This window comes from Coturnix japonica, chromosome 2 (assembly GCF_001577835.2).
Source record: "Coturnix japonica isolate 7356 chromosome 2, Coturnix japonica 2.1, whole genome shotgun sequence".
NCBI lineage: Eukaryota > Metazoa > Chordata > Aves > Galliformes > Phasianidae > Coturnix > Coturnix japonica.
Window position 1 is genome coordinate 87,649,739 of NC_029517.1, and position 12,067 is coordinate 87,661,805.

The 12,067-nt window shown below is 43.3% G+C and overlaps 1 long non-coding RNA gene across 3 annotated transcripts; it reads left to right on the forward strand.

Annotated features, from left to right (window-relative positions):
* Positions 1 to 767: 767 nt before the first annotated feature.
* Positions 768 to 10,483, forward strand: LOC107310004. Of its 3 annotated transcripts, none has more exons than XR_004306183.1 (4): positions 768 to 942; positions 8,634 to 8,681; positions 9,933 to 10,052; positions 10,289 to 10,483. It is a non-coding gene; the product is annotated as an uncharacterized LOC107310004 (long non-coding RNA). The 3 variants fall into 3 exon arrangements; XR_004306182.1 differs by lacking the exon at positions 768 to 942 and adding an exon at positions 6,620 to 6,703; XR_001553426.2 differs by lacking the exon at positions 768 to 942 and adding an exon at positions 7,592 to 7,808.
* The last annotated feature ends 1,584 nt before the right edge of the window (positions 10,484 to 12,067 follow it).

Sequence of the window (12,067 nt, forward strand, 5' to 3'; positions counted from 1 at the left end):
AGGTTGCTCAGAGCCCCTCCAGCCTGACCTTGCGTGTCTCCAGGGATGGGGCATCCACCACCTCTCTGGGCATGTTGGTGATGTAATATTAGAGCAGATTTTCACGAGAATTGCAAACAGATCACACCAGACTCAGAGGAAAGCAGATTGGAGATCCAGAAAATGAGGTGTGTGGGCTGTATAGTTTGGGAAATAGGAGGAGTGGGTGGAGAGGTGAATCACAGGCTTCGGTCATGTCAGAGAGCGCTGTAAAGCACTGTGAGTATTGCAGATTAACCCATAAGAATGGAGAATAAAGCTAGACGTTAGGAAGCATTTTGACTGGGGGGACTGTTAGGCGTGAGGATCGGTTGCTTGCTGAATGTGCACAGTCAGTCACACACAAGCATTGCTTTGGACAGCATTCAGATGACACAGGGGACAAGTCAGGAGCCCAAGAATCAGTTTGGACATTTCTTCTGTTTCTCAGGGCTCTGATAAATTATGTGAGTGAGATCAAGGCAGAATAAGATGTCTCTGTATCCTACCAACCTTGGTCTCAAAGAGGACTTGCAAGAAGTGAACAGATGTGTTTACAGCAGTGTTAGGAACAAAGGTAGCAGATTACAAGGGTCAGCTTAGATTTGCAAAAGCTGACCTTTTGTGCAGCCTTTCTGCCCTTTCCTGTTTTTGCTAAGCAATCCTTTGGTCTGATTTCTGCAAGAAGCACTCCTGAGACTGCCCTTAAGTAAACTCAGCTCTTTCTTATTGCTTTCATGCAGACCCAGCATTCTGTTCTTCACTGTGCACACAAACTATCCACATTAATTTCTTAACTGGTCTTACTATTCAGTGGATTCCTACCTGTGTTGCCCTGGCTCTGATCTATTTCTGCCAGGCCACATGCATGATATAGACAGAGTCGTGTGATACAGACATTGCTCCTTCTCCATATGCTTTGAGGTAAGACTGTGCAGTAGATTCTCTCATGATGTTACTTTTTGCCATTTTCTGTAGTTTTTTCTGCTTATATGTGGATGTTTGATAGTTAGATAGGGTGTTAAGATTGGAAGGTCGGGCTTGGCCCTGACTGCCCCCCATTGCAATGCTGTGGATGTGAATGAATCACAGTTATCTGTGGGCAGCGTTGGGCTGAAAGCTGGCTCATGGGGGGTACAGTAACCTACACACTTGAAATTTCCAAAGCATCTCCAGCAGATAACTTATAGGGGCTGCAAATTGACAAAGGTTGAAAAAGATATTGCTGTGACTTTGTGGATTGATGTTTTAGGGTACCTTTGCTCTCTGGATAAATGAGCCCTTGGTGAGCTACAGAAGCTCTCCTTCTCTCAGAAGCTCTTAGGCTTTTATGGAGCCCACACGTGACCTGGGCAGTGAAATGACTTCTGGCAGAGTTAACCTGCCTCTGTACCTGTGAGCTTTCAGGCTCTAACAGCTATTTTTTTTCCTTTTTTTTTTTTTTTTTTAATTTTTTTTTTTTATATTAACAGATCTCTTTTTACTACTTTCATATATGTAGCCATGTCCTTTTATAATCCATGGTTGTTAGCCATTGCATTGGTTCCTGGTGTACCCCAACACCTACTCATTTCCCTCAGGCTTGTCAGGCTGTAGTAGAGGCATGGATTTGTCCCGTAATGCCAGTAGTTTCCCACTCTGCATGACGGAGTCTCACTGCTCTCCCCTTGGTTTCCACCACTTGACCACTTGGAGCTTCCTGGTCTTGGTCACTTCTGGTCCAGAGCCCTTGACTTCCCCCATATCACAGCCTTGGGTTGTGTTACTACCTCATACACTGACCTCTGTCTGGGTAGTTTCTCCCAACCCACCCACCCCCGAGCTTTGGCTTTGCTGATTTTGATTCTGACCATAAAGTAACAACCTGACAAACCTAATTACCTTGAGTTTTGCTCCATCTGAATGTCACTATACTGTTAATGCTCCTTCTGTGCTAGGAACTGACACTTCATAGTATGAAGTCACTACACCCTGCAGTGAGGCTAGAGAAGGTGAGCATTGCTAGCCAGTCTCAATCCTTGTTTATCTGATGGCTTACCAGCCAAGTTTTGCTTAATTTCTGAAATAAAGTGCATGGAATATGTTGAGGAGAATATGGTTCTGTCATCATTATCTTACAGTCACACTTGAGCCATTCTCTTATTGACAGATACTGGGGACCTCTCCCACTTCAGACATGACAAGAGAGCTTTGAGTCATACCCAGAGCTGGAGCATTCACTATCTTATCCACATTTGATCCCGTGATGAATGACTAGGAATGACTCTGTTCTTGTACCTTATTGCAGAGTAACCTAGGAGCCAAAGAGCAGATGTGAGTCTTCTTGTCAGTCATTCTCGTGGCTCTCATCAGGTTCAATAAAAGGCACTGTAGCCATGTTCACGCAACAGAGATCATCAGCTTCTTCCACATGAGTCACCAGTTACATACTTTGTCATCATTTGCTGCCTTTGGACTTCTATACTGAGTTTACATGGCATGCAGGAACAAATCAATATGTTCTGAAATGCCACTGAACTCAAGTTATAAAAAATATTCATTTTGTCCATAAAATTGAGTATGCTGAGAAAATATTGCTTGGGCCTTCTGCAAATCTGAAATTATGAAGTGATTTCTTTGGAGTGGGAATCAGTAAAATCTTCTGGATGCTTTTGGAGGAGACCTTTGGGCCTCAGTTGTGAGTGTGCCCATTGTTTGTGTGATCAAACTCAATATAATTCCTTGGAATCGGGAGACCTGCTTAATATAGATAGTCTGGTCCTCATAATTTTCTTGTCTCTGTGTTGTCCCCCAGACAGAGATAGCCATGCATAAAGTAGATGTGGTGGCACTGGATTCCTGTCATAGAATCATAGAATCATCAGCTTGATGTTGATATAGCTGGGGCAGGACTTTAAGATAATGGAGGCAGTCAAGCAATTACATGAAAACATTACTAGTGTGTTACTAGAAGAGACATAAATATTACTCCTTTCCACTCCCAAGCCCAGATAATGTTATTATCCCTATGAATATATGGAGATCTTGATGCAGCTCTTAGAGGCTGAAGAAATATACTTCTGCATGTAAACTGCAGTTCATATATGCATACATACTTAACACCTGTCATAATCTCTTATTTTTTGGTAGTTCATTGTATCTGCAGAAGGAAATCTTCCACATGGACAATGAGTGTAGTTCATTGGGGAGGTGAGAAATGCAAACAGGCCATTCTGGTGATAATCAATGCTTTATCCGCCTTATAGATTTTCTGCTCAGGCCCAAATGAGTGGGTTAGCAAAACAAAAACAGATGGCAGCAGATTATTTCAAACACTTCTTTGTAAGTGTGTAATCAGCACAGATCCCCCCCCCCTTTCTGTCCCCGCCTTCACTCAAGGCTCAGTCTAAAGCCCATTAAGTAAATGGAAAGATTCCTATTGATTTTGATGGGTACTCAGCCAAGGCCTCTGTCTCAACAACTTTCTCAGCTAAACTTTGGCCTACTCATCATTTTTAAATGTTTTAGGGTTTGTGTTTTGTTTTTAGGAAAGAATTAAGAAATGCTGATATAATCACTTTTGGGGAGCACTGGGGGAGAGAACAAGCTGTACTTTTATAAGCACAACATACTGCCTAAGTGCCTCCAAGGTAAAAGGTCATCCTTTTTTAACTTTATGAGTTTTATGCCAATGAAACTGAATAGTTACGGAAAGTGTAGGGATGGGGGATCTGTCTGTGGTATGTATCCTGCCTCCCTTCAAAGAGGTAGATGATGGATCTGTGTTTGGGCATGAGTGTTAGAGCACTGTATTCAGTTACAGAGCCCCTAGCACAAGGAAGACGTGTTAGAGCAAGTATGGGGGAGTGGGAGCCACAAAGATAATCAAAGGGCTGGATCACCTTTCCTGTGAAGATGGGCTGAGGGAGGTAGGCTTGTTCAGCATCAAGAAGGTTCCAAGGAGACTTTGTAGTGGCCTTCCTGTACTTAAGAGGGCTATATGAAGAATGGAGAGACTTTACTGGGGAGCATAGTGACAGGACAAAAAATAATGACTCTAACTAAAAGAATGTAGATTTAGATTAGTCACTAGAAGGATATTAAGAAGAGAAGCTGTTGTGCCTCATCCCTGGAGCTGCTCAAGGCCAGGTTGGATGGGGCCCTGGGCAGCTGAGATGGTGAGTGATCCTGGGCACAACCAACATTTTTTGTGCAGAGTGGGGCATTTACAAAGTGCATGTCTGGGTGTCAGCGCACTGGAAAGCAATGTAGCCAGCTGCTGAAGAAATCCATCTAGCAGTAGGACTGCCCTCTGTTGGCAAGACAGTCTGGCTGAGTTAACCTCTAAATAAAGCTTTTTGAGCATGGCTAGGACAGAGCTAAAGTTTGGGCAAGGAGCAAGATGGAGCTTTACGTGCCCTGAGCCGCAAGGAGGAGCAGGATGGCTCAGGTGCATCCCCAAGCAGTAGTAGCTTGCCAGTCACACCGGCAATGTTGAAGGGTTTGGGGAAACCAAGACTAAAAGAGAGCAAATAACTGCATCACATTTTGTTAGGCTGCTTCTGTACAGCCCTGAGAAGGAAATAAACAGATATCTGAGAGTTTTGCATGTACACCCCACTTATTTTTTCACACAGCTCTAAATTCAAATAAACAAATGGCACTCATGAGGATTTGCTGAATAGATCCTGCTTTTTCATGGCCTTTAGTCTTCACGTGGACTTGCCACCTGACACCAAAACATGCACAGGTTATTTGGTATCATGGGTGAAAGCATCTGAAATGTTCACAGGCAGAGCGGGAGGCAGAGCAGGTCAAATAGTCAGCCTGCAAAGTGGCTGATTTAAAGCCCCAGACTGAACTTTCAGAGTAAGCTACCCCAGCTCGCCAGGTGGTTTTGATGCAGACACTGGTCAGAGGTTGGTTGTGTTGGATCCTGCTCTTTTTAATCTGGCTTTGGCAGCTCATTTCATTATCAGACAGAATGAGGGTGTGTGTAGGTTTGGCTGGCACTGAAATGAAAATTTGTAGGTGTCATTAAATGCCAAAATTCTTTGTAATTTTGCATGCACTATCTATGGTGTTTTATGTGTAAGATTTGAGTTGGCTGAAATAGACTTCTCTATTTTCTATTCCTTGTTTCCTTGTTATCAACATGTGATATAAGCACCACCTCGGTCTGATTTTAAGGATTAGAGACAAACATACTTAGTTGTCAGCAGGTGGCTCTGTGCTAAGCCTGAGCTCTGTTCTTGGTGAGCCCATAGAACCCGAGCTGCTTCAAGCAGCCTACTTTATTTTTCCTTAGCCAAGGACTAAATGATAATGAAGGTGTTTGATTAATCAGTACTAAAGGTGTTTGTTAGAGTACGGATAAGAAAATGAAAATCTCTTGCTTGAAGGAAACTGTGGCTGACACAGTGCTGTTACAGAAATTGTGCAGTCATTTTAACAGCAGCCATGCCAGCTCTGCTCCATACACAACCAGACTTTCAGGTAACACAGCAAGAATTTTGTTTCAAGGTCCTTTTGTTGTTTTCTTTCAAGATTCTTGCTGTTTACACAAGGAGCATCTTTGGGGCGTGATGTCATTGAGTGACAAGAGTGCCAGTGTATGCAATGAAAATTAGGATTTTATCTATCTCATTGCAGTAAATGGGGAATACTCCATTTCTGCCAACGGGAGCAGGGCTGGCTCCCCCAGGTCTCACTGTATCAGGCCATGGGGCACTCTGATAGCTGCAGATGATATATAAGTAAGTATAAGAGTATATAAGTTGAATCAAGTGTGTTTATGGCACTTAGGTTGAAGCATATTTGATCTTTTTCATTGAGACTTGGAAAGCAATTATATCCTTTTCTAAAACTTAGTTCTGACATGTCTTCCAGTCATGCCAATCCTGTTCTGTGACATTCTGCTTGGCAGTGAATATTTTCTGTAATTAGAGCTATATTTTCCGTTTATTTAGGGAGGGGGATTTTTGTTTGAGTTTAGAATTCTACTTCAGTCAAGATGTTGATTTACCCGAGGTGATGTTGAACTAAAGTGAGACCTGAAAGGAGAAAAGAAGTACATCAGGTTCCCAGGTTCACTGTTTACTTTGCTTTTCAGTACCACCATGCAAGGGGCTGCTCTTCATCACATTCCTTCTGCAATGCATTGCAAAAAAGAGTTGGCTCGTCTTATGATTGCAGACTGGTGCTACCAACCACATGTTGTTTGATTTCCTCTTTTTTTTAAGCTTTAAAACATTGAAGATCAGTTTAGATCCACAGGCTTCTCAGGGGACAGTCTGTTGATGCTTATCTGCTAACTTCTGTATGCTAATAGCACTTATTTTCTTAGTGTCTTGCAAAGCTCTTGTCAAAGGATCCCATATAAGCTGTAGAGAATGGATCAACAAATCACTGCTATGGTTGGAAGGCACTGAGGATTCCCTACTCCAACCTGCCATCACTGTGCATAGTAAGTTAAAACAGATTGCTGAGGGTCATGAACAGGGGGTCTGAAAATCTTCAAGGATGGAGAATCCATATTCTATACCTGTTCCAGTACTCAGTTACCCTGAAAGTGAATAAATAAAAGCAAAACTCTTTTCTTATGTTTAAACAAATTTATTGTCTTTCAGTTTCTGCTCTTTGACCCTTGAACTGCCAATGGATAGAGATGGAGCCAGATTCCATCTTCTCTCCTCCCTCCTGCCAGGTATTTGATAAGATCTTCCTGAGCCTTCTCTGCTCAAGACTAAACTATCCCAGCTCCTGTCCTCCTATGACAGATGCTCCAAGCCCTTAATCATCTTAGTGGTCCTTTGCTGGACTAGCTCCATGTCTCCTGTGCACCAGGGAGCCTGGAACTGGACACAGTACTCGAGGCGTGGCCTCACCAGTGCTGAGCAGGGGGAAAAAGATCACCTCCTATGGCCTGCCGACCTTCCTAATGCAGCCTAGGACATCGCTTGTGTTGTTTGCTTTGGTGGCATGCTGCTGCTTTACGATCAACTTGTTGTCTGCCAGCACTCCCACATCTTCTCTGCAAAAGTGCTTTCCAGACAGTCAACTTCTGGGGTCTACAGTGCCGGTACATGGGGTTAGTCTTTCCAGATTTAGGGCCTGCCTCTTTCACTGAACTTTATGAAGTTCCTGTCTGCTCATTTCTCCAGACTATCAAGGTCCTTCTGAAACCAGGATGTTTTCCTGGTTTCAGCCTGGATTTTCTTCCCAGTAGCTAGCAGGGTGCTGCATTTTGGATTTAGAATAATGTTTGTAACACGCTGATGTTTTAGTTGTTGGACAGTGGTGCTTACACAGAGTCAAGGGTGTTACAGCTCTCCATGCTGCCCTACCAGTGAGGGCACAAGGGGAAGGGACAAAAGCAAAACAGCTGACCCAGACTGGCCAAAGGGGTGTCCTATGCCATGTATCATCACGCTATCCCACTACATCCCCATAAAATTATTGCCCTGTGTCTGCATGCAGACTGTTTACTGTAATTCATTGGTAGATCATTCAGGTTTTGATCTTATTTCCAGCCACCTTTGTGTAGATAATTGGGTTGAGTAGGTGGCAAAAAATATAGCAGCTGTAGAATCCCTGCTCTGGCTTATGAGGTAAGAGAATGGTTACTACTGTAACCATTCTGTGACTACTGGAAGGCAAAGTGAAAGTCAGGCTGTGGTAAAGGCCCAGTGTAATTGAAGGCGATCAGGGAAAGATCCTTACCAACCAGGACCCAGTGGCCCGGTACCCAAGTGAGACAAGCAGGGCATATCTGATGACCAAGATGTCCCAGACAACTACATAGTGATGAGGTGGGTCCATGGGGATGGTGAAGGTGCCTATCAATGTGGTACATAAGCTGACAAGGTCGTGGCCAAGATATAGCTCTGATAAGGCCATGGGGGAGAGCTTGGGAAGAAGCCCTACTTTTCTAGCCCTTTCTTTAAGCTTTTATCAGAAAATAACAAGGAACTCTTTAGAACTACACTTGTGTATGGTACAGTACAAAACCATTGCTGCAATATAAAGAATAACATTGCAAAAGAGAAACCCAAGGATGTAGCATGGGCACTTACGCATGTATTTTTAATGTGCTTTCATAATGATATCTCTGTCTGGCAGACATGAGCTTAAATTCAGCAGGTATCAGTGGGTGGAGAGCATTTGTAGACACTGCACACAGAATCATAGAATTCTTTGAGTTGGAAGGGGCCTTTAAAGGTCACCCAGTCCAACTCCTCTGCGATGAAAAGGGACATCTACAGCTCAATCAGGTTGCTCAGAGCCCTGTCCAGCCAGTACAAGAGGAATTCAAATTCTTGATCCAAACTAGGTTATCAGAGTCTGTACTTGCCCTTACTTTATACATAATCTAACCATAATTATTCTTAGCTTGCACTCAGTAATTAGAGAAGACAGATGCCTTGGACAAAATTGTGGGTAAGAAAAGGAGTTTATATGAATCATTATGACTTTCATATCTTGTATGTTTCCAGATGTATGCTTGGGTTCAGATTTACTACAGGCTAGCAAGTCAGCGGAGGGTGTGCTGGTGTAAATAACTGGCCTTAATCTCTGCTGAAGTCAGGTCACATCTGTAAGACTAATTCCTCCTCCCACTCCTGTTTAATGTCTAGGTGAAATTCAGCAGGGATACAGTGCATCTGAAGGAATGTCACCAAAATGTAAGTGATTTTATCCTAAATTTTGGAGGTACGTTATTAAAAAGGCAGGAGTCGACCAGCATTAATTTTCTGTTTTACTGTATGTATGTGTAGAAATTGTATTTCACGGTAGAAGAATTCATTACAATATTTGTTGTCTGAGATACTAAGCATGACTTTGAGGCATGCTGAGTATCTGGAGTAAGACTTCGGGGTCAGCTGGTGTTGCCAGCCAGCCCAGCTACATGTCACCCCATAGTGACAGTACTTACGTGCCAGAAGACTTCGCTGCTACCACATCACAAAGACAACTGATGGTTTTGCTGAGTTGTAGTGGTTAGTCATGCTGTGGCCTGAGCTCCACTGACATCACCAAAGCTTTATCCTTTTGTGCCAACAGTGCCTTTGACCCACATTTCCTTCAGTTGAGTTTGCTGGCATTATCTGGTGGCTCTGCCCCACTGTAACAACACTAGACAGCACTTGGCAAGACAGAACATCTGTGTTTCTCCGCAGAACAATGTGCTGGTTATTACAAAGGACAAACAAAAGTGATGAGATTCTGATTTTTAGCTCCATCTTGCCTGACAGCCTGAACAATAATGCTTGAATTCATTTCAGAACAGAATAAACCAGTATTCCTGTTATGAATATATCCGATTCATGGTTTTATAAACAACCATTAATATCACAGTATTTAGGTGGAATGCTGTGTCACCGATACAGCAACAGCGTGTTTGCACATGTAGTTCTAGTCTCCTAAATAGCTCAGAATTCAAATGCTGCCATGGCATAGCCGTGACTAAGAGAAAAGCACTGCTAAATGGCAGAGACCTTTCACACTTGAGGTTTCCAGCTTAATGCGATGAAGTTTATCCTTTCTCTCCTGACCTCTTTAATACCTGGCGTAATCCCTCTGTTTGAAAAATGTGTTTGTATGCATTAACAGATCTCATAGCTGTTCCCAAGGGAAATACCACGTGATTTTGTGTAATTAAAGCGGTAACGTTTGGCGTGCTGAGATACTGAATTCTGATTCTCTGAGTTGTGAAATGCTCATCTTTCAATTTGTGCTCCCATTCTGTGATGAGAACAGACACACTTTGTCCTTCGGTGCATTTTACTCTAAAATTCACTGTAGAAATAAAATAGGCTGCAAAGTACAGAAGCACCAAAGCACTGCTGTCATGCACTTTAAAATCAAAACTTCAGCAGCAAAATCCAAGGAACTCCAGAGTAAGCATCCTTAACAGGTTTTCCTCTCTTCAATAGGAGCAGGCGGGTCTTTTGCAACTTGAACAGAGCATGCATATAAAATGCAGTGTCCTATAGTGCGACTGTCATACCCAGTGTGTGGGTTACAGGAAAACTGAATTCCTCTTTCCAGTGTTGGTGAGTGATTTGTCACATTCCTTAGTGCTGTGGAGATGCTTTATGAAAGACTTTAACTGTAATGCACTGTAAAACAGAAACAGCTGTAGGAGACATAGTTCTATCTGCTGTACATTTTCAATCTTGGCCATATGATACTGAAGTAATCCTGCTTGCACTATGAATCTAATAGGAGAAAAGGGTGAGGGTTACCTTAATTTGCTATAGTGGCTTAAATCTCTTCATTTTTTTTGCAGGTCCTCTTGCACTTCTATGTGCACACTAACCAAGTCCAGCCTTGCTGAGGAGACAGTATAACTCTTAGGTGCTGGTAGGTCGTAGAAAGTGATTTTATTGTTTTAACTGAAGCCAACAGGACCAAAATGCTAGCTGAAAAACAGAAAACGCATGCTACGTGCTGATACTTGTCCTGTAAAAGCTGCCAAGCTCAACAAGACAGTGCAAAGGGCTCAGCCACTGACCATTTTCCTGGAGCACACAGCTATTTCTGCTGCTGACAATACCTAAACATCCTTATTCATGGCACGTGTGGGACGTACTGAACCACTGAGCTGCTGCAGGATGCCAACATGAACCAGGATGATACAGGGAAGCTGAGTGCTGCTTGCTTCCAGAGGAAATGTAGACTTTTCTGAGCACAGACATTTTTGTGCCAGCGCTGAGAGAAAATCCTCTGTAGACATCCATCTTGGCTGCAGAATTACAGATGCATATACATCCTGTATAATGTATTTAGTGGAAAACGGTTGCAGTGTTTTATAACAGCCAGTAGGAAAAAAAGCTCACAAGTTTAGCTGGGTATTTAAGGTTCTGGTAACTGTCCTATACAATAAATGCACACACTGGAAGGAAAGCTGGCAGAAAGAAAGAAAGAAAGAAAGAAAGAAAGAAAAAGGAAAGAAAGAAAGAAAGAAAGAAAGAAAGGAAAAGAAAGAAAGAGAAAAAGGCCACAAAAAGAGGGAAAGAGAAAAGAAAGAAAAGAAAAAGAAAGAAAAGAAAGAAAGAAAGAAAGAAAGAAAGAAAGAAAAAAGAAAGGAAAAGAGAGAAAGAGGGAAAAGAAAGGAAAGAAGGAAAGAAGGAAAGAAGGAAAGAAGGAAAGAAGGAAAGAAGGAAAGAAGGAAAGAAGGAAAGAAGGAAAGAAAGAAAGAAAGAAAGAAAGAAAGAAAGAAAGAAAGAAAGAAAGAAAGAAAGAAAGAAAGAAAGAAAGGCTGCACTTGCCCAGCAAGACAAAGTGACAAAGAACTCCTGTACCATTTCTTTCTGTCATGATGTGTAATCAAGTGGCTTTAAAGCTGTACTTTGATAGAAACTTCAACCTGGTGTAATCTGTCTCTGTCTCTGTGTAGAATGATGCTGCTGGCTGCCTTGCTACCCCTCCGCTGCCTGAATCCAGCCCCTGGCGGTGGCCGGGGGGTGAGTTGGCTGAGGAAAGTGATCTGTCTGTAAAATAATCCCGTTTTTGTTTCCCGGGGTACTTTGCAGGCACATCACTTCACCCATCCAGCCAATTGGAAGGATTCAAACTGCCTGCACTGGCACACGGCAGGCGGAGAAAGGCGGGATGGCTGCTTCCCACACAGTGCTACTTGAACTGTGGCCCAGCCCCATGCGGGGCACCAACACAAGAACTTGAGATCAGTTTTCTGCCCCTCTCCCTTCCCCACCTTCAGGGCTCAGTTTAGCAAGTCGATCTTGTGTGCAATTACAGTTGCCACCCAGACGTCCCAGCTTGACCTAGCTCTGGGACCAGGTGGGTCAGGGCTTAGGGTTGTTCAGGCTGAGCTGCCAGGAAGCAAGAGGAGTTGTCTTCTGGCAAGGATGGGCCTGGTGGGGCCAAGCCTCTGCCATGCCTGATCCCTGCCAGTCTAAGCTTCCTTACACAGCTTATAGTATGAACAGAAGCTCCAGCAAAGCCCCTGCTGCTCCCAGGGCCCCTGGGTCTGAGTGCTCCTGGATCAGAGTGGTGCTGGCGAGCTCTGTACCGGCTTGCGCTCACAAACTGGGAGAAGGGCAAA